Here is an 18478-nt window from a genome sequence, read left to right as displayed (position 1 = left end):
TGCCCTGTGGCCCTCCCACCCACTCTCTCTCGAAGCCCTTGTCAGAGCTGGGTCCCTGCGACCTGGTCCTGGTGCCCTGAGGGCAGAACACAGAGCAGGGCAGGCACTCGGGGGCTGCAGGAGGTTTGCCGACCTGCGGCCGGGTCCCCAGAGGCTCCTCCGCTCAGGGTGGACCAGGGCTCCACAGGGGTCCAGGTCCCAAGACCCCATCTGGGGGCTCTGGCGGCCATGCACTGCCCCCGCCCACCGCAGCCCCACAGCCCGAGGGCACCCTGCCTGGTGTGGGATGGTGACCCACATGTGGGCAGCGTTGGCCCTGGGCTGGTCGCAGATGGAGCCCCACGCAGCGCCCAGCATGGTGACCTCGGCACAGGGCGGCCTGGCCCAGCCACCTGGAAGCAGAGCTGTCCGGGCATCGGAGCCCCGGGACAGAGCGGACTGGACCCCAGAGCCCAGCATGGGACTCCAGAGTGGGGGCCCATGCCGCCCTCTGCTCTATGGCCCCGGCTCCCAGGCAGCAGTTCCACCCCAGGAGCAGCTTCTCAGGGAAATAATCACAGCGGAGGCGATGCGCATGGCCACACTGGGACAGTTTCCTCGCAGAATGACACACAGGGACGAAGTAGAGGACTGACACAGGCTATGGTGTCAGCACGGTGCCGAGGACCCACAGCCAACGGTGGGGACAAGGGTGCTGGACAGCTCGGGGAAGCACCTGCCAGCCAAACAGTCGCACCTGAGCCCGGCAACTTCACTGTCGAATGCAGAGGCAACAGCCTCACGCCTCCGAGCTACACATCCTGAGGCCCAAGCGGGAAACCACGCAGACCCCTCCAAGAACTGGAGGGGCCCACACATTGTGGTATAGCCACATGGCGGAGCACTATGCAGTGACGAAAAAGACAAATGGCCGCCAAAGGGCTCTGCAGATACACCTGGCATGTGGCTGGTGAAGCCAGGCCCGGAGAGCACAGCCCGAGAGTCCAGTCTCACGCTGGCCACAAGCACTGGCCCCCGGCAGTTTCCTGGTGGGTGGGTGCTGCCACTCCAGCTGAGGGCACGCCATGAAGGTGACCAGCTGGGACTTGTCCTTGTGTAGGCTGCACCCCAAACTCCCTTCACTTGCCACATGGTGCCACGGACACTGTCTGCCGACACGGAAAGGGCCCGTCACACCGGGTGACCACGCAGTCCCGCCGCAGACAGGAACCTGTGCAGAAAAATGGACTGAGGTACGCAGGCCCCCAGGAGGCGGCCAGCTGCTGCCCTCCTGCCGGGGCCTCCAGCCAGGGCCGGGGCTTTAGTTCTGCCAAGGAGCCCACAGCTGCAGCAAACCGCACTCCTGCCCTGCCAGCCCGGCCTCCTCAGCACCCTGGCCACGCAGAGCGAGTGCAGGGCAGGGGCAGGGGCTCAGAGTGGTGGGATTAAAGCCGGCCATGCTCCCCAGGGGCTGCAAATGAGATCCAGATGTCCAGGGCTGCTCGCCACTCGGCGGGTGCTCAGTGGGAGGAAGCACGTTCCCCGCCCAGCTGCCGGGCCGCATGGTCAACAGCTCCCTGAGCGCTGGGGGAGGCGAACCCGCCATCTGGGCTGCCCGCTGCAAGGAGGAGGGGCCTGGGCCGGGCTGGCCGCATCTCGTTCCTTCCCAGGCCCCCAAGGGCTCACTGGGCAAGAGCCCTGGGCTGGTGGGTGGGGCCGGGACTGAGGACAGAGACAGCAGGCAAGAGGTGGTGGCCGTGGGCGAGGGTGGCGGATGCACACAGGCGAGGGACGGCCACCTGCTCCTGGCTCTGTACCCACAGGCCCAACTGGGAAGGTGGGAGCCGCTGGGGTGCAGGTGAGCGGGGGTCAGAGACAAGGCTGCCCGGGAGCTCCACACCCCGTCCCCCTTGAGGCCCTCAGCCAACCAGGCCACTGCCCACGGTACCTGCTTGGTACCTCAGGACGTCAGGGAGGTGCCCCACCCCACCCTGCACGCGTCCTCCTGAGTGTGGCGGTGCTGGGGCCCATTCTGGGTTGCTCACCATGGGAGCGTGGTCACAGCCCCCACAGCAACTTCGGGTTGGTCTCAGCTCAGCTCTTGTGTGTGTGCACACATGATGGGTGTGCATGTGTGTACATACACACGTATACACAGGACTGCATACACGAGGATGCATGTGGCCTGGGCTTGTGCGCCCTGTGGGTCTGCATATGTGCATGCATATGCAGTGTGCACAGGACTGCATACACGAGGATGCATGTGGCCTGGGTGCACGTGCCCTGTGGGTCTGCACATGTGCATGCATATGCGTGTGCACAGGACTGCATACACGAGGATGCACGTGGCCTGGGTGCACGTGCCCTGTGGGTCTGCATATGTGCATGCATATGCATGTGCACAGGACTCCATACACGAGGATGCATGTGGCCTGGGTGCGTGTGCCCTGTGGGTCTGCACATGTGCATGCATATGCGTGTGCACAGGACTGCATACACGAGGATGCATGTGGCCTGGGTGCGCGTGCCCTGCGGGTCTGCATATGTGCATGCATATGCATGTGCACAGGACTGCATACACGAGGATGCATGTGGCCTGCGTGCATGTGCCCTGCACCTGTGTGAGGCTGGGAGCTCGTGTGCATGTCCCCTACTGAGGGCGCCAGCCCCTGGCCCAAGGACAGGCCAACCCCTCACACGCACAGAGCAGCTGTGCAGGGCCAGGAGGTGGTGTCTGCAGAAGCAAGGGAGCTGGGGATCAGGAGCCGGCTGTCCCTGCATGCTCCCTTCAGCACTCCCCGCCGGTGAGTTCACCTGCACCTGTGCAGCCCACCCCACATCAGCCCCTCGGGAGGCCAGTGGAGGGGAGCAGGCGACGACCAATCTCGAGTTAACACACAGGTGGGCTGCTGCGGATCCCGGAAGAAGCAAGCCAGAAATCCAAGGGACAACTCCACTGTCTGCTGCCCCGGCCTGGGCCTGGATGCAAATCCTCCCTCCCCGCCCTGCGGGGAGCCTGGAGTTAGTGAGGGACAATGCAGAGGCTGGGCCAGGATGCTGAGGAGGGAAGGCTGCTGTGAGCACACGGCAGAGAGCAGGGGCTGCACAGGTGGGACAAATGTGCCCGCCGTGTCCCCCAGACCCTGGGGCCAGATCTTCCTCTGCCAGCAGCGAGGTGCCTCCCAGCCTAACTGACTCTGAGTGTTGCCTGGTTTAAAAAACAGTTCAATTGTAGCCAGGTGTGGCGGTGCACACCTGTGATCCCAGCACTGGGGAGGTTGAGGCCACCCTGGGCTACACAGTGAGTTTAGAGGCTGCCTGAATTACATAGTGAGCCCCGTCTCAAAAAACCAAAAACCAGGGCCAGGGATTTAGCTCAGTCGTGCCACGAAAGCACAAGGTCCCGAGTTCGATCCCTGGTACCAAAAAAGAAAAAAAAAATCAGAAGCCAACCCAAACCAAACCAAACCATGTGTAAATTGGCTGCTCACTGCCTGAGCTCTCTGAGGAACACCTCAAAACCTAAAGTAATCACTAGGGACGCTGTCTGCCTGCATGAGACAGCCCAGGCTCTAGGCCGAGCCCAGCGACAGCCTATGCGTGACGCCTTACGCACATGGACAGCACAGTGCCTGCAGGGCCTGGGAAACAGCCACAGGCCACACCCACAGCTGGCTGGAAATCAGCAGCTGCCGCCCGACCGTACCTGCCACACTTCCCCCCTGAGGGGAGATGGCGTGGAGCGGGCTGACAGGGACAGGGCAGCCCCACACAGCAGGGTGACGTCAGAATAAGGGTCCCAGGAAGAGAGGACCTGACCTCAAGCCAGGGTGAGTCAAGGACCCAGCTCCAGGCACCAGGGCCACGGCTGTCAGCCGCTGCCACCAGCCATGCTCTGTAACGGGCGCCTCCACCCGAGCCTGGGAGCCTTTTCTGACGCACAGCCCACTGCAGCCCGTGGGCCTCGATTTCCTCCTCTGTGCGGTGGGGTCGTTCTAAGCCCTCCCCAAGCGTCACCCAGGAATGAGGGTCACCGGAGGCATGGGAATCAGCGCACAGAGCAACAAGCCGAACATACAGTAGGTGCCAAGCTGGGGCCCATCCAGACAGGCCCGGCCGCTCAGCGCCCCCTGCAGGTGGGAGGTCAGGTGGCCCGGCGGAGCCTCCTGCCTTCCGGAGAAGCTGGTGGACACGGTGCGAAGTTCAGGCCTGTGGGTGCATCTGCATGGCCAAGGCCCCTCACGTGTTCTGAGCTCCTGAAAGGTGGCCATGGAAGGGAGGAGCTGCACTTTAAAGTCATTTCATGGATCTCAGTCATGGAGGACGCCCAGCCCGCCCCCGCCCCTGCGGGCGCCACCTCCCTGACTGAATGGAGGGAAGTAAGCCTGGCACAGATGTTTCCTCCACAGGCCGCCCGGCTGGGGCGCTCCCGGAGGCCCGGCCCGCACAGGGACCTGGCACTTTCGATTCTTCTTTTTAGGCAGGGGGAGAAAAAACAGATAAAAAACTGTGTCTTACAAGGCTGCCTTTGCCATTGTTTATGTAAACAGGTAAATTGTTTCCTGCCTCAATTAAAAACATCTGCCACATAAATGAATACCAATTAACTCATCCTGTCTTTAATTACTCTGTTAATTACACGCAGGCAGCAGGAAGGGTGGCATGGGAGTGGGGAAGCCGGTGCCACCCCACCCCCACCCTCACTGGCAAGGATCCGAAACACGTCTGGCTGGTGATGACGGGTGGCACCTTGCCAGCCGGGATTTCCTGATCCGGCGGCCGAGTGGGCACTTCCTCCCCAGCCTCCGGGCGGGTCTGGCCTGGAGCCGCTTCCTGATGCCCCACAGCCCCTGCAGGTCCAGTGGTCCCGGGGGGCGGAGGGGGCCGAGTCACCCCCAGTGCTCTCCAGGAGATCAGGTCAGCAGTGACAGGGCCACTGGGGCTGAGCCCCGTGCCAGAGCCGGCGTGTGGCCCAGGGAACCCCCACAGGTCCCCTCCTGCCCCAGTGGGAAATGTCACTGCTGTTCCGCCCTCCCCCCACCCGCTCCTCTGTCACAGCCGGTGCTAGGGCAGCAGCCTGTCCAAGGCTGAGTCCCCGGGACCCTGCTCTGCCCCAGGCCTTCACTACAGGGTGGACAGGTATGAGCTTCAACCGAGTCCTCCCAGCAGCCTGAGAACGGAGTGGAGCAGTGTGATCGCAGGTTAGACAGCACCCTGAGGCCGAGGCAGGGAGCCCTGACCCAGCACCCCGTCCACACTGGGCCAGCCTTGTCACACAGCTGCCCAGCTCCCACAGGGACCTCGAGGTCCAGAGCCCGTGTGGAGGGACAGGGCTGGCCGAGACCATGCAGCCCAGGGAGGTGGGCAGCTGCAGTGCGAGGCTGGCATGTGCCTCCTCCTCCAGGCGGCCCAGGCTCAGCTGGGCAGGCCCTGGTTCCTAAATGCAAGCAATTTGCACTCGGGACCCGGCCGCAAGCCTCAGACCTGCGGCCACCTGCACCTCCTGCTAGCGCCCGACTGTCTCAAGATTTGAGCCTTTTCTTGTGGCCTTGTACAGGTTCTACATGCATGGAAGTCATAGCCAGTTGCCCAGGGTGCAGGCTCTGTTCAATGGCTCCCTCGCACCACACAGCCTGCTGGGTGGGAACAACCTGAGAACTTGGGCTCCTCCCTGAGGAGACAGAGCAGAGCGTCCCCAGGCCTGTCCTTCGGGGCTGACACACCCGGGGTGCCAGGCACCAAGGTGACAGGGCTCTGTGCCGCTCCCCAGGTTAAGGACGGGGAAAGAGTCCAGCGGCTGAGCAGGGCCCGTGGTCACGGCTCCCATAGGGACAATGCACTGAGACTGTGGGCTGGGACCAGACCCCAGTGCCCACCGCAGGAGCCGGCTCGCAGGACGGACACGGCGCGGGCCCAGGATGCTCGCCCTCCTGAAGTCTGCACGGCCAGGGCGGGGCTCAAGGTGGGCTGGGAGCCTGTGGCTGCCTTCCTAGAGCTCTAGGCCAGGGCAAAGACATCGGCCGCTGGGTGTAAAACACCACCAAGACTGAAGGCAAAGGGTCCGAGGTCCAGGAAGAGGTCAGGCAGGGGTTCTCAGCCAGGGGGACAGCGGGGCAGAGCACAGGGCTGGCTGGAGCGGGCTCACGGTGGCTCCGTGGTGGGACAGGTCCTCCCCTCAGACCACATCTGCTGCTCAGCCTCAGCTCACCCACTGCCCTGCTGGCTGGACACGGGACAGCTCAGCCCGGCAGGATACAGGGCCACTCGCGGTGAGGGACCCAGCCAAGCCCTCCTCTGCAGGGCCGTGGGGTCTTCCACACGTGGTGGCAGCAGCAGGGCAAGTGAAGCACGGGGTCAGTCCTGCCGGGACAGGAGCCACAGCCACCATCCTTGAGGGGTCACGTCAGGGTGAGGGGTTCCTGTGAGCTTGGGCAGGCGGCGTCACACAGTGGCCCTGGGGTGCAGGGGGTGCATGGGTTGCAGTCTGTCCCCACCACCCTGCCAATCACTCTCCCAGGCCAGCCTTGGGAAGGTGCCAGCAGCCAGATGGGCTGGGCGCTGGCACGGGTGCTGCCACAGCCGGGGCAGCAGCTGCTCCAGGGGAGACGCAGAGCCGGCCCCGCCGCGTGCCCCCCAGGCGGAACCTTCTGGATGTTTTGACTCATTCCTCCAAATGCTCTCCCTGTGCCGCCAGCAGATCCGGCCCTGCTGAGCCAAACAGCCCTCAGGGATTCTCCCCGGAAGCGGCTGCCCATGACACGAGTGACAGTCTCTACCCACAAGGACAGCTCGGGGAAACTGAGGCTGGGAGGTCACCTGTCTGGGGCTGCACGGAGACCCCGGCCCCGGGACCTTGCCGAGAGGTGATGCCAAGCTGCTGTGCACCCCAGGGGGGAACCCACTCCAGGGCTCAGTGGGCCGCTGCCCCCAGAGTCCTGCCTTCTGCCCACGGGGCTCACCCTGTCGGAGACTCAGCTTCCCCATCCGAAGGGGGCCATGCTGCGGTTCAGAGCCCACGGATGCCAGCTGGCTCCAGCCATCCGGTCCCCTCCGGCATCTGGCCTGCACTGCAGGACCTCAGGGGTGTGGCTGGGTCTCCCCACACGGGTGTCATGTCTGCTCTGTGCTGTTTTTTGGGGACAAGCAACCAACCCCAAGTCCTGCCTGCTGGTGCCACAGAGCCCAGCCTCTGTCACTGCACCCGGGGACTTTCCACGCTGCTGCCTGTGGCCTCTGGAGAGTGCTCGGAGTCTCAGCTTTCCAACTAGGTGGGGGGGGGCAGCACCTCAGGGCTGGGCCGCGACCCTTCGCTGGGCCCACAGTGCTTCAGTGCCACACTGGGCTGGCAGGGAGTGCTCCTGCCTCCGGGCCTCGCATACGCCCCCACCCTTGGGCCCACAGGATGCCTCCAAGGGCGTCTCCACTTGTAGGCCCCTCCACAGGCTGGGCTTGCTCCTGCCCCAGGGTCTTGGCACAGCTGCCCCCTCTGCCAGGGCCTCCCTCCCCTGCAGCCCAGCTCAGTGTCCCTTCATCTGGGAAGCCAGACCTGAGCCGAGGTGGCCCTGCCCTGCACAACCCCGGTTGGAGAAGCTGTCACTACATCCCTCTGCTCCTGTCCCCGAGGGCAGCATCCGCCTGCTGGAGTCCGGATGGGGCAGGGGCAGAGGTGTTTGCCGTCGCCTGCTGCAGGATTGAGTCAGCGCTGCCCACCAAGCTACCACCCAACGCAGGTGGGTGCCTGACGACGGTGCCCGGTCTTCTGTCTGCCAACCTCTTGGGGCGTGGCCCAGGTGTCCCGAGTGGGGGGAGGCGGCAGCTGCAGCCAGACAGACCCCAGCCACCCCACGCCGAGCCAGGCCGGGGTGCCGCAGGCAGGTCAGGGAGGCTGTGGGTTCCACAGTGCCCGCCCGCCCGGCACCGACAGCCACGAGGCCTCCCTGCTGCCTTCGGGGGAGGAGGCCAACCTCCTGCAGCTCCTGTGGGTCCCCTTCCGGGGGCACTCGGCAGGAATGCGGAGCAGAGCTGTCCCCTCCCTCCTGGAAGCTCAACCCCCCAAGGCTCCTCGGGACAGTGTCCAAGCTTGGGGCTGCTTGGGAAGAGTGGTGGCCATGGAACCGCTGTCCTGTGCAGCCCTGGACAACCTGACACGCTGGGTAGACGAGGTCTTGGAGCCCCGTCCCCATGCACATGTGGGTGTGCCAGGGGTGATTCCAGAGCTGCCTCGGGCTGGGCCCCTCACTGGCCTGGACGCCCTGAGACATGTGTCTAAGGCGGGAATGAGCTGGGGCCGAGGACCAGCTGTCCATGCCAACCTGAGCTGCCCCCACCCCAGAGGCAGCTGGGAAGGACTCAGCAGAGGGGGCTGCACGCGGAATCAGACATGACAGCAGCTTGCAGGCAGATGCAGCCAGGGTGCCACCCTGAAGCCCTTCTTGGGTACCTGGGGGTTGTCCCCTGGCCATTGGTGGCCCCAGGCCCCTGTGGTGCCGATCATGGAGACCTCTGAGTGTCAGGAGCATGGAACAAACAAAACCCACCACACGGGGTGACCAGGAGGGAAAGGACTGCGACCAGCAGGAAAATTCAGCAGGGGAGCAGTGGCGGGCCTGGGGCACCGCCGAAGAGGAAGCTTTGCGCCAGACCTGAAGGAGAGGAAGGTGGGGCTCTGCACACACCAGGGGACAGCCCTGGCAGGAGGAGCCAGTGCGCAGAAGCCCTGAGTGGCGTGCACAGCCAGGAAGGTGGGATGGCAGGGACAGTGGGTGGGATGTGGCCTTTGAGGGCTCAGCTCCCCTCCTGGACACCAAGGGTCCCCCTGGCCCCTGGGCCGAGGGAAGAGCAGGAAGGCCAGTTACAGAATCTGGCTCAAGCCAGGGCAGTGGGAGCAGGTGCTGGCAAGATCCAGTGACTGTTTGTGGAACCAAATACAATGACAGCTTGCGGGCAGCCGGGCCGTGGCTGTGCAAACAGCTTCCCCAGGCACCTGTCCAGGACGTCCCTGGCGGGCCTGCCTGGCCGACAGACAGCACCCTGCTCGTCGCTTGGCACCCGGGGGATACATCACCAGAGCCCACCGCTGGGACCCCACCCAAGGGGTGACGATGCAATCACACCCACACGCGTGTCCACAGCGCCAAGAGACAGAGAAGGCCAGAGTCAGCCACAACGCAGTGTCCTCGCCACGAAGGAACAAGGGCGACTAATGTGTCACCCTGTGGCCGAGGGAAATGTGGTCAGAGGCCATGGCCCCTGCTCCACGTGACACGGCCTCTGCACACCTGTGCACACTCACAGCCCTCGTCCACACACAGGGCAAGCGTGTCACTGGGAAACCACCCTCCAGGGATGGGGACACCTCTGGGCCCCAGATGCGTGTGGACCAAGGGCTGCAGGACCACGGGAACGGCGGGGAATCAGGGAGTGAGCACCCCCACCGCAGGGCGTCCTCGGTCTCTGTCAGCCACGATGACCCTCAGCGGCCAGCCGCCCAGCCCAGGAACAACGGCCCGCGTCCCCTGCAGACCTGACATCTGCTTCCCTCCTGCCCAGATGTGCTGCACGCCGGCCCCCGCAGCTGTCCGCCTCCTGTCACCTCTGTGGGCCGCCTTTCTCACACCCAGGTCCCCAGCTGCACCCGGCACCCGCTGGCCTACTGTGCTTACTGCTCCCGCTTGCTCGGTCATTGGGTGGCTGCCCCGTGCCTCTGCCCTGGGAGAACTTCGACGAGGGAGCACACTTGGAGACCAAAGGGGTGCGGACGCCTTCACTGCAGATCTGCAACGTGCTCCACAGCAGCGACCTTTGTGTCGGAGTGGGACTAAGCGAAAGGGATGATGGAGTCGAATTCCGCGGCCCTCTTTCCCTTTTCCCACGTGGTTGCTAGACACTGGGCCCGACCCAGGTGGCCTTGGCCCTGTCACCTTGAGGGATGCGCTGTGTCCCCCACAGCCGAGGCCCACGTGAGCAGATGGCTCTTGGGAAAAGGCAGCTCGGTGGTGATGCGTCCCTCACGGCACGGGAAAGCAGAGGAAAACTGTGGGGAGGGGAAGCGGCTCCCAGAGGCCCGAGGGTGCGCCAGGCGTCCCCACACTGGCCCCGATTCCCAGGCCTGGGGAAGGCAAGTGGCCACAGACAGGAGGGGACAGAGCCCAGCAGGGTCAGCGGGGCACGGAGAAGCCTGAGCCCAGTCCAGCCGAGGGCTCGAGACGCTGGGGGACCTCACGTGGCTCTGCAGGCTTCAGCTTTGTCTCTGCCCTGGGTGGTGTCAGGGTGCAGCCAATCCCAGCCTCAGTTTCCCTTCTGCCGGCACAGGGAGTGGCTCCCGGGGAGTGGTGCACTCGAGAGGGAAGAGGACACCGGGCATGGGCCCTGGGCCTGTCTCTGGCCGCCCTGCTCCGGCCCAGAGGAAAGCAGGTTACGAGCTCCAATGCGGGGCTGGGGCACAGCCACCTGACGCCCACACCTGCCCTGCACCCCAGGACTGCACACTCGCAGTGACAGAAAGGGGCGGTACCCAAGGCTGCGCTTCCCATCTGGAACCGGAGCGCAGAGCGGGTGAGTGGCCCGCTGGCATCACGCAGCTGTGGGGAGGGGGTCAGACACGGGCTCAGGGGAACCAGTGCTGCCCCCCAGGCCTCAGGACGGGGCAGGGGCTGTGGTCACCCTGGCCGGCCAGGAGAAGAGCTCGACACTCCCCCGCCACTGCACTGAAGCCACGGCGAGTCCCAGCAGCCGGCTCCCCCGGGCTCCACGCGTGGCCTCCTCTGGAGTCACCCGTCACCTAGGGCCCTGGCCCAGCCCGAGGGCGTCCGGAGTGGCCTGCTGCTGCCCCGTGTGCTGCCACACGTGGCATCCTTAGCCCCCCCCCCCGCCACGCCGTCAGCCCCAGCCTCAAGGCCGCCTAGGGGCTGTGGGTCCCGAACCCTCTCTGGGGACTGGAGGCCCCAGGGGCTGCCACAGGGCACCGGGCAGAGACCAGGCCAGGCCTCTAGGCCTCTGCTCTGTCCGAGGCGCTAAGGCTGTTCCCTGCCCTCGCACCCACAGTGCGGGCTCCTCAAAGGGCCCAGGAGAGCCTCAGGACCCACGCCAGGGCCTCGCAGGCCTCCCAGGAGCCGGGCACAATTCCCAGGAAGGAATCTGGGGGTCACTTACTGACTCAAACCACTCCTCGAGAGGCAGAGAGCCTCAAGGACAAGCCAGCAAGTGGCTGCCCTGCTGGGTGCAGGCCCGACGACCCCGTGGAAAGGAGCCCCTGGCCTTGGGAGCAGCTCCCAGTGAGCCTCTGCCCTCAGACTCCTCTCTGCTGCTCCCCCTCCAGTGGGCACAGGGCCCCCACAAGGGCACACACAGGATCTGCCGGCCTGGGCACCCAGCCTCCAGGGCATGGACACCGCGCTCCCAGCTCTGACCTCTGGGGTCTGAAGTGGCGACTCCCAGGGTCAAAGGACCCAATGAGAGTCGCAGGCCAGTGCTGGGCTGGGCGCCCCGAGTTCGGGCCTCACGGGCCCCGTTATTATTTTCACTCCAGCAAGGAGAAGGTGTCAGTCAATATTTGCCCAGGGCATGTGCGATGGTCGGCAAACACTGCCGGGGCCAGCGAGTCCCAAACAGCAGCTCCAGCAAAGCCACACCACCTACCCGTGACAGGCTGGGAGGGGACACGGCAGCCAGGCTGTGGGTCTGCACCAGCAGTGGGCCATGTCTGCTGTGGCAGCCGGACACAGGCAGTGCAGTGTGTAACCAGGCAGAGACAGAGGCCTGGGTGGGGGCGGGGCTGGCCTGAGCTTCGAGCAGGGCAGGGCCGAGGCCACAGCCCTGGGGGCCTGACATGGTGACACTTGCGCCCCACCTGCCCGAGGCACACAGGGCAGGGTTCACCCGCAGCCCCCAGGGGCTGACAGAGAGCCAGTGGTGGGGACCACAGGGTGCAGCAGGACGGAGGGGAGGGGAAGGGAAGGGAAGGTGCCGTCCCCTCCCAGGTCACAGGGGCCTTGTGTGAGCAGAGAACAAGCATGGAACAGTGGGAGGTGACTGCGGCCAGGACAGGGAGCCCCGCGGAAAGGCCAGTCCCCCACCTAGGGCACCTCCAACTCTGCGCCCTGGGTGTCCACTGACCCCAGGCTGGCCCTGGGCACAACTGTGTGTGCAGACACATCCGTGCGAGGGGGGACGACTGGAGTGCTCCTCACCCTCCCTGCCTGGGGAGGAAACGCAGATGGGCACCGCTCAGCCCCCCTCCTGCTATGCGGCGCGTGGGAGGCCATGAATCCGAACCCCAAACTCAACCTGCTCGCAGCACCGCGGGGGAGGGGAGGTGGCCTAGGGCGCCAGATGGTTCCAGAAGGTGGCGGGGAGCCTTGTGGACAGGGCTCAGCAGGAAGCCTGGCCTCCACCTCTGCCGGCTTGGATCCTGCGGATTAGTGACCCAGCCCGCCGGCGTCTCCAGATCCTTGCGTAGGAAGGAAAATTAATTTCTTCCAGTCATGCAGAAATGAAAATACGTGGTGCTGAATCGGAGATTTCCTGGAGCTGGTAACTCAATTACACGGATAACCTGGTGACAGGGGAAGCTCGGGGCTCTCAGGAGCTGGCGGGTGGCTGATGGGGACGTGCTGGCCTGGCGGTGGCCATCCTTGGCCCCAGCGCCAGGTATCGCTCACGGGGCCTTGCTTCCCCCACCACACAGATCACGGCGCCTCCGCCAGAAAATCGGTCCCAGCGTGCTGCTCTCCCTCCCGCATCTGCCTCACTCCGGGCAGCGACTGCCACAACTGCTCCCCCGTCCCCCACCTCTCTCTCCCCAAGGCTCCCGCTCAGTACAGGACAGCGGCAGCGGCCTTGGTGCAGTCCCTTCCCACCTAATGAGGGCTCTGCAGACAGGCGCTCAGGATGGGATGGGCCCTGCGGCAGCGAGCTGCCCCATCTGCCTTCTCAAGGCCGACCTCATTTTCTGGCTTCCGCCACCCAGAGGAGGCCAACTGGACCCCACGTGCCCCCTGCCAGCCCTCTACCAAGGAGCCTGGCAGCTGCCCACGGACCTCCGGGCCCCCGCCTGGCGGGGAAGCGGATGCGGGGCAGCCTTGCCCAGCGCGCAGGATCCGCCAGACAGTGGCGTCCTGGCCTCCAGAAGTTAGTTCTCAGACCTCCCGGCAACTGCAAGGCCAACGCCAGGGGAGATCCCGCCCCTTTGTCTCCGGCCAGCCCCCTCCCCTCGAGCCTGGGAGCCTCCTGCCCCCAGGTCCAGGGAGGAAACACACGCCCAGCAGGCAGAATAGGGCCACATCCTGACCAGGTCGGGTCGCAGAAACCGGCTGGACAGTCACTCGGACCCACCGCACAAGCGCCAGCAAAGACGTCCGCTTCCCAAGGAACCGGTTCCCACCGGGCTCGGGAGCAGCTGGGAGCCAGCAGCCTCAGCCCGAGTGCGGGAACGCGGTGTGGCAGGTCTGCCCAGCACACACCGAGTCCAGGCTGCGGGTCCAGAGCACTCGCGAGCCGGGCACGCCAGCGGGCGCCTTCTGCACCGCAGCCAGCGCGCGGCTGAGTTTCCAGCCATCTGTCCTCGGCGGGCTCCCACCTCCCACGTTCCCACAGCCTGGCTGCCGGCCTGCCCTACAGATGGACGGTTCCCAGAGGATGGGGGGGTGGCGGGTGGCGTAGGCACCTCCACTGTCAGGACCCGGGGGGCTTCCAGGCCCCTCCACCTCCGACCCGGTCCGGCTGGCAACGCCGGGAACCAAAACAGGAGGGGGCGGCCCAGGGAGGGTGCGGACCCCTCCCCAGCCAGGCTGCCGCGTGGTCTTCCCCGCTAGGGTCGCCTCCGCCTGTCACTGGGCTGCGGCGCCTTCCCCAGGAAGCCCGCGCCCCAAGCTCAACCCCGACCCGGCGGGCCGAGCTCTCTAAGCACCCGGGGATGCACTGGGCCAGACCGGGACTCCCAGCCCCTGCCCCGGCCGCAGCGCAAACTTTGCAAAGTGGGGGGTGGGGTGAGGCGCGGACCCCAACTGCAGCGCGCGGCCGGACGGGGGGCGCGGCACTTACGTCCCAGTGCCGGGCGGGCTCCCTCTCAGCCTTCCAGGCTCCCTCCGTGAGCGCACGGCCGGCCTCGCGCCCTCTCCTCCGGCTCCGGCAGGGCTGGCACAGGGCGGCCGCGGGGCCACGCGGGGGTCGCCGCGCGGGAACAAAGCGCGCACCCGCCGGGCGGTCCGGCCTCGCGGCCACCGCCGCTGCCTCTGCCCGCGCCCGCGCCACCTGCCTCCCGCCCCGCACCCCGCGCTCGCCCCGCCTCGGGCGCGGAGGGGGCGCCCTGGGATCCGCGCCCCGCCCCGCCCCGGCCCCCACCCGAGGACTCGGCCCGCCCCCCGCAGAGTCGCCCGGTTTGGGGCGCCGGCTGCGGCACCTTCCCCGCCCGCCCGGTCGCAGGCCCCCGAGCACGCGCGGCCCAACCGCGCCGCCGAGCAACCCACCTCGGAGAGTCGCGGCCGCTGGCCTCCCGGCTCGGAGCGCGGCATCCGCGCCCGGCGGGCGGGGATCCTGCGCGCCTCCTCCGGCCGCCGCGCCCCCCGCGCCCGCCCTCCCTCCCTGCGCTCGGCCGCCGGGGCCCGGGGCCACCTCCGCGCGCGGCCGGCAGGGGGCGCACGCTCCTCGCAGCGCTGGGTCGGGGCCGCGGCGCAGGGCCACCCGCGGGGAGCGCGCAGGTTCCCGGCGGCCGCATCTGCTTTGCATTCGTTTGCATATCATTCGTGTTCGTGCCAACCTGCAGAGAGGCCCGGAGCCGCTGCCCGCCCCGGCGCGCCCCACTTTCTCTATCCCCCCGCTGCGTTGCCTCTGCCCGAGGCGCACAGCACCCCGCGCCTTTCCCACCCGGCTCGCCTCGCCTACATTGTTTCCACCCGGCTCGCCTCGCCTACATTGTTTCGCAGAGACACAGGGGTCCCAGGGTCATCGCGCTGGGAAACCGAGGGGCCTGGACTTCAGAGCCCCGCGTCTTGATTTACATCTCATTTGGCATAAATCTGCATGTGAAGACCCAAGGTGTCTAATTGGCAGCCTGACATTCAGCAATGGGCCAGAAAAGCCCCTCTACCAGGTTCCTGGCTGACTTGTCCTCAACCCCACTACAGCCCCAGCTGCTGAGGAGGGGCGAAGAAATTTCCCCGGGCGCCCTTGGCCGCTGGCCTCTCCCTGCGGTGAGTGGTTCTGAGGAGAGGAAAACACTCAGACACCCAGGACCCCAGACTTAAGAGGTGCCGCAGTGCAAAAGTGGGCAGTGAGCAGCTCTGCTGTAGCCCTGAGGTCAGCTTCAGGGAGCCAGGGACAGCTCTGGAGGGAGAAACTGGCCTCACCCAGTGCAGACGCCACCCCGTGACCTCGTTCTTGGGACCTTCTTTGTTAAGTGAGCAGTGCGACGCCCTGGCCCAAGGTGCGCTCACGGCCATTTGGGACAGATCCCACTCATGACATGGCCCAGAGGCGCCTGCGTCGGGCCCAGCTGGGGGCAGGGACGCACAGTGGAGTGGGCTACTGTCTGTGCCAGGTGTGTCGGCAGTGTCACCGTCCCCTGGGCCCTGACAGCAGCCGGCACCGCTGGGCCCCATGCCTGCCTCTCTGCACCACCGCCAGATGTGACTGGGACCCCCAGACTCTCAGGCTGGAAAGGTGGAGCCACCCCTTCTGCACACTGCTGGTGACACGAGGGAGGGGACCCAGGCTGGCTGGAAAGCACTCACAGGCTTCTCTGCAAGGTGAAGCGCTGACCCAGGGACCTAGTCACAGGCAGGGCCGAACCAACATAGGCATTGGGCTGGGAAATCAGGGTCCGAGGTTGCTCCCAGTGGCCCGATGTCTGTGAGCTAGAGCTCACTTCATTAAAGGGAGGCATCAAGGCTGTCCTCGGAGAAGCCAGCCCTCCACTGGTGCCAGTCCCTGCACGGAGCCCGAGCAGACATGGCCCCGAGGGCACAGGCCATGCTGACCTGCAGCTGGGCCTCTCAGGAAAACAGGCTGATGTTTCCCCAAGGGGCAGCACCACACTCCTCAGCCCCACAGCTCCCAGCTCAGGTTTGACACAGATGGAATTTACAGGGACACGGTTCCCCCGGCCCGAGCTGTGCTGCTCCTGCGGCCCATAAGCCCCCCACATCCCTCCACCGGGCCTGTCTGTCTGATGAGGACACTGGCTGGGCCCAGCGACCCTGGGGACTCATGTGCCCGGGCTGGTTCTCGGTGGGGCAGGGGTCCGACCAGGCACCACCCCACGCTCACCTTCGGCAAAGGTTCTGATTGGCTGCAAGCACCCGACATATTTCTCCATTTTGTCTAAAAATCTTCAGAAGTTTAGATAGCTGCCAAAAGCATAAAAGCTGACATGCCAGAAATATAAATCAAAGGGCGGTTAACAGAGTCTGCAAACCCTAAGAGCTATGGTAACCGCCAGCAACCATGTTTAAAAGACGAGAATAAGTTGTCCTTAAACATCTGAATTTTTACTCAGTCCCCTACTCAAAGTAATGAGATTTTACATGTAACACCCAAAATGAGATCAATGAGAGAAGTTTGATAAGTTGGGTTTTGTTAAAAATTTAAAACTCCTCTGCAAGAGATGCTATTACAAAATTCAGAAGACTGGCCATGGACTAGGACTTGAGAGGGTCATAAAGAACGTTACCCAAGGTGTACAAAGAAGCCTCAGCACTAAGCAAGAGGAAGCAGCGTCCAAAAAGGTAGGAGATGGAACCGACACGTCCTGAAGAGGACACATGGGACAGGTCAGCGTGTGAAGAGGTGCTCACCTTCGCCGGCACCAGGCAGCGCGACTGAGAATAGAGAGAGCGCCCGGCAAACCCAAACAGCAGCAGCTGGCGGTGAGGGGTGTGGGTCGCCCTTCAGAGGACGTCTGGTGCAGCCCCTGCCCGGCTCCGCTCCTTACCCAAGTGAGTTCAGGACAGGTCCGCACAGAAGTATGGGTGGTTAGGGCAGTGGGGTGACACCTGGGGACAGTGGTGGTGGACAAGGGGCGTTACACAGCTGCCTAACCCACAGAAGGCAAAACCCAAAAGTGAAGCCCACGGGCATGGGGGTGCATCCCTACAATCCCAGCACTCCAAGAGGCTGAGGCAGGCGGGCCACAATTTCGAGTGACTTTGTGAGGCCCTGTCTCCCAATAAAACAAGTAAATAAAATGAAGTGCGATGTGAACTGCAGGCTCTGGTCAACAACAGTGAGACTGTGATGGCTCATCGGCTGTGACAGAGCCCTGTGGCTGTGGGGAACAAGAGGCCGGGATCTGCGGGATTCTACATTCAGCTCGGTTTCCTGCAAACCCAAACCTGCTCTGAAATTTAAGTCTATTTCTTTTTTGGTACCGGGGATCGAACTCGGGACCTTGCGCTTGCGAGGCAGGTGGCGGAACCACTGAGCTAAATCCCAGGCCCTGCTCTGAAATTTAAATCTGTAAATGAAAGAAGCCCAGCCAACCAAACCATAAATACTGATGACATTTTAAACATTTACATGAATAGCATGAGGTCTGAGCAGACGAAAAAGCAAAGCAAGCGACTTTTGCCACAGTTCCTCTTCCTCGATCCCTGGAACTCTGCACCCACAGACCTCACTCATGTTTTCACGTATGAAGGCCATTAGGTGTGCTAAACGATGTAAATAAATCGCAATGTTGAGGTTTAAGCGATTTTCTGAATTAAAGTAAAATGTATCTTCTGGACTGGATTGTCACTCTACTATTAGTAGTAGAAACTGATACAAGCCAATGTAAATTCACAGTACATTTTGAGAATTATTGAGCAGGGAAGTAAGTTTTGGTTGGAAATGTATCTCCCAACAAGAGGGATGGGCACTTTTTTCAGTAGTTTGTGTACGTGTGCATGAATAGTGTTTATTGCAGAGAAAAGAGTCGGACGTTAATTCCACTCCTGCTTTTCAGTGGGAAATCTTCTGGAGCCCACATTGCATCGCAAGCAGGTCAGGAAGGGGCCGAGTCCAGGTTTAGGGTGTGGCTGATTCGGGGGTCAGATGTCCCAGCCACACAGAGCCTGGTCATAAAAATGACCTCTGCTGATAGTGAGCAGATAGGGTGACTCTGCTGTCCTTGGTTTGTCCCACAGAAAGGCTGGAACCCTCCAGAGCTGCAAAAAGACCTGTTTTCTGTGGAGGTGGAGGAGGCGTCGGGCCAGTCCCAGGCAGGGAGAGGTGGCCTTTCTTTCCTCCACGAGTCCAGGAGGCTGGGAACCACAGTACAGTGCCCAAGCCAGCAGCCGAGAGATGTGGACCCCGATTCCCTGGGTCTTGGTGACCCACAAGGTGCACCAGAAGGCAGGGAAAGAGACCTAAGGGGAGATGCTCCCCAGCCCCTGGGCCATCTCCCCTGATAAGACTGGCCCAGCCCAGATCCAAGATGGCCCTGCTCGTAGGAAAGGAGACACAACCAGAGCCTAAGCTGCATGCCAGGGATGGGTGAGCAGGAGAAGCTGTCCCCCGGCTAACG

At 64.0% G+C, this 18478-nt stretch overlaps 1 protein-coding gene across 10 annotated transcripts in view; it reads right to left on the bottom strand.

The window, feature by feature from the left end:
* Positions 1-18478, bottom strand: part of Cbfa2t3 (CBFA2/RUNX1 partner transcriptional co-repressor 3) — a 56184-nt gene that overhangs the window by 23039 nt on the left and 14667 nt on the right. For 2 of the 10 annotated variants that reach the window (XM_087194666.1, XM_021256564.1), the window contains exon 1: positions 14445-14532. The exons of 5 other annotated variants lie outside the window; for them this stretch is intronic. The gene's annotated coding sequence lies outside the window, so the exon portion shown is untranslated. Of the gene's footprint in view, positions 1-14019; positions 14213-14444; positions 14533-18478 lie in introns of those variants that run through there. 3 more of the 10 variants (XM_021256566.1, XM_021256563.1, XM_087194640.1) reach the window with 2 other exon arrangements.

Source organism: Heterocephalus glaber, unplaced genomic scaffold (assembly GCF_053883595.1).
Source record: "Heterocephalus glaber isolate CG9 unplaced genomic scaffold, H.glaber_assembly_v1.0 deba00000071, whole genome shotgun sequence".
Lineage (NCBI taxonomy): Eukaryota > Metazoa > Chordata > Mammalia > Rodentia > Bathyergidae > Heterocephalus > Heterocephalus glaber.
This window is presented reverse-complemented; position numbering and strand designations above follow the sequence as displayed.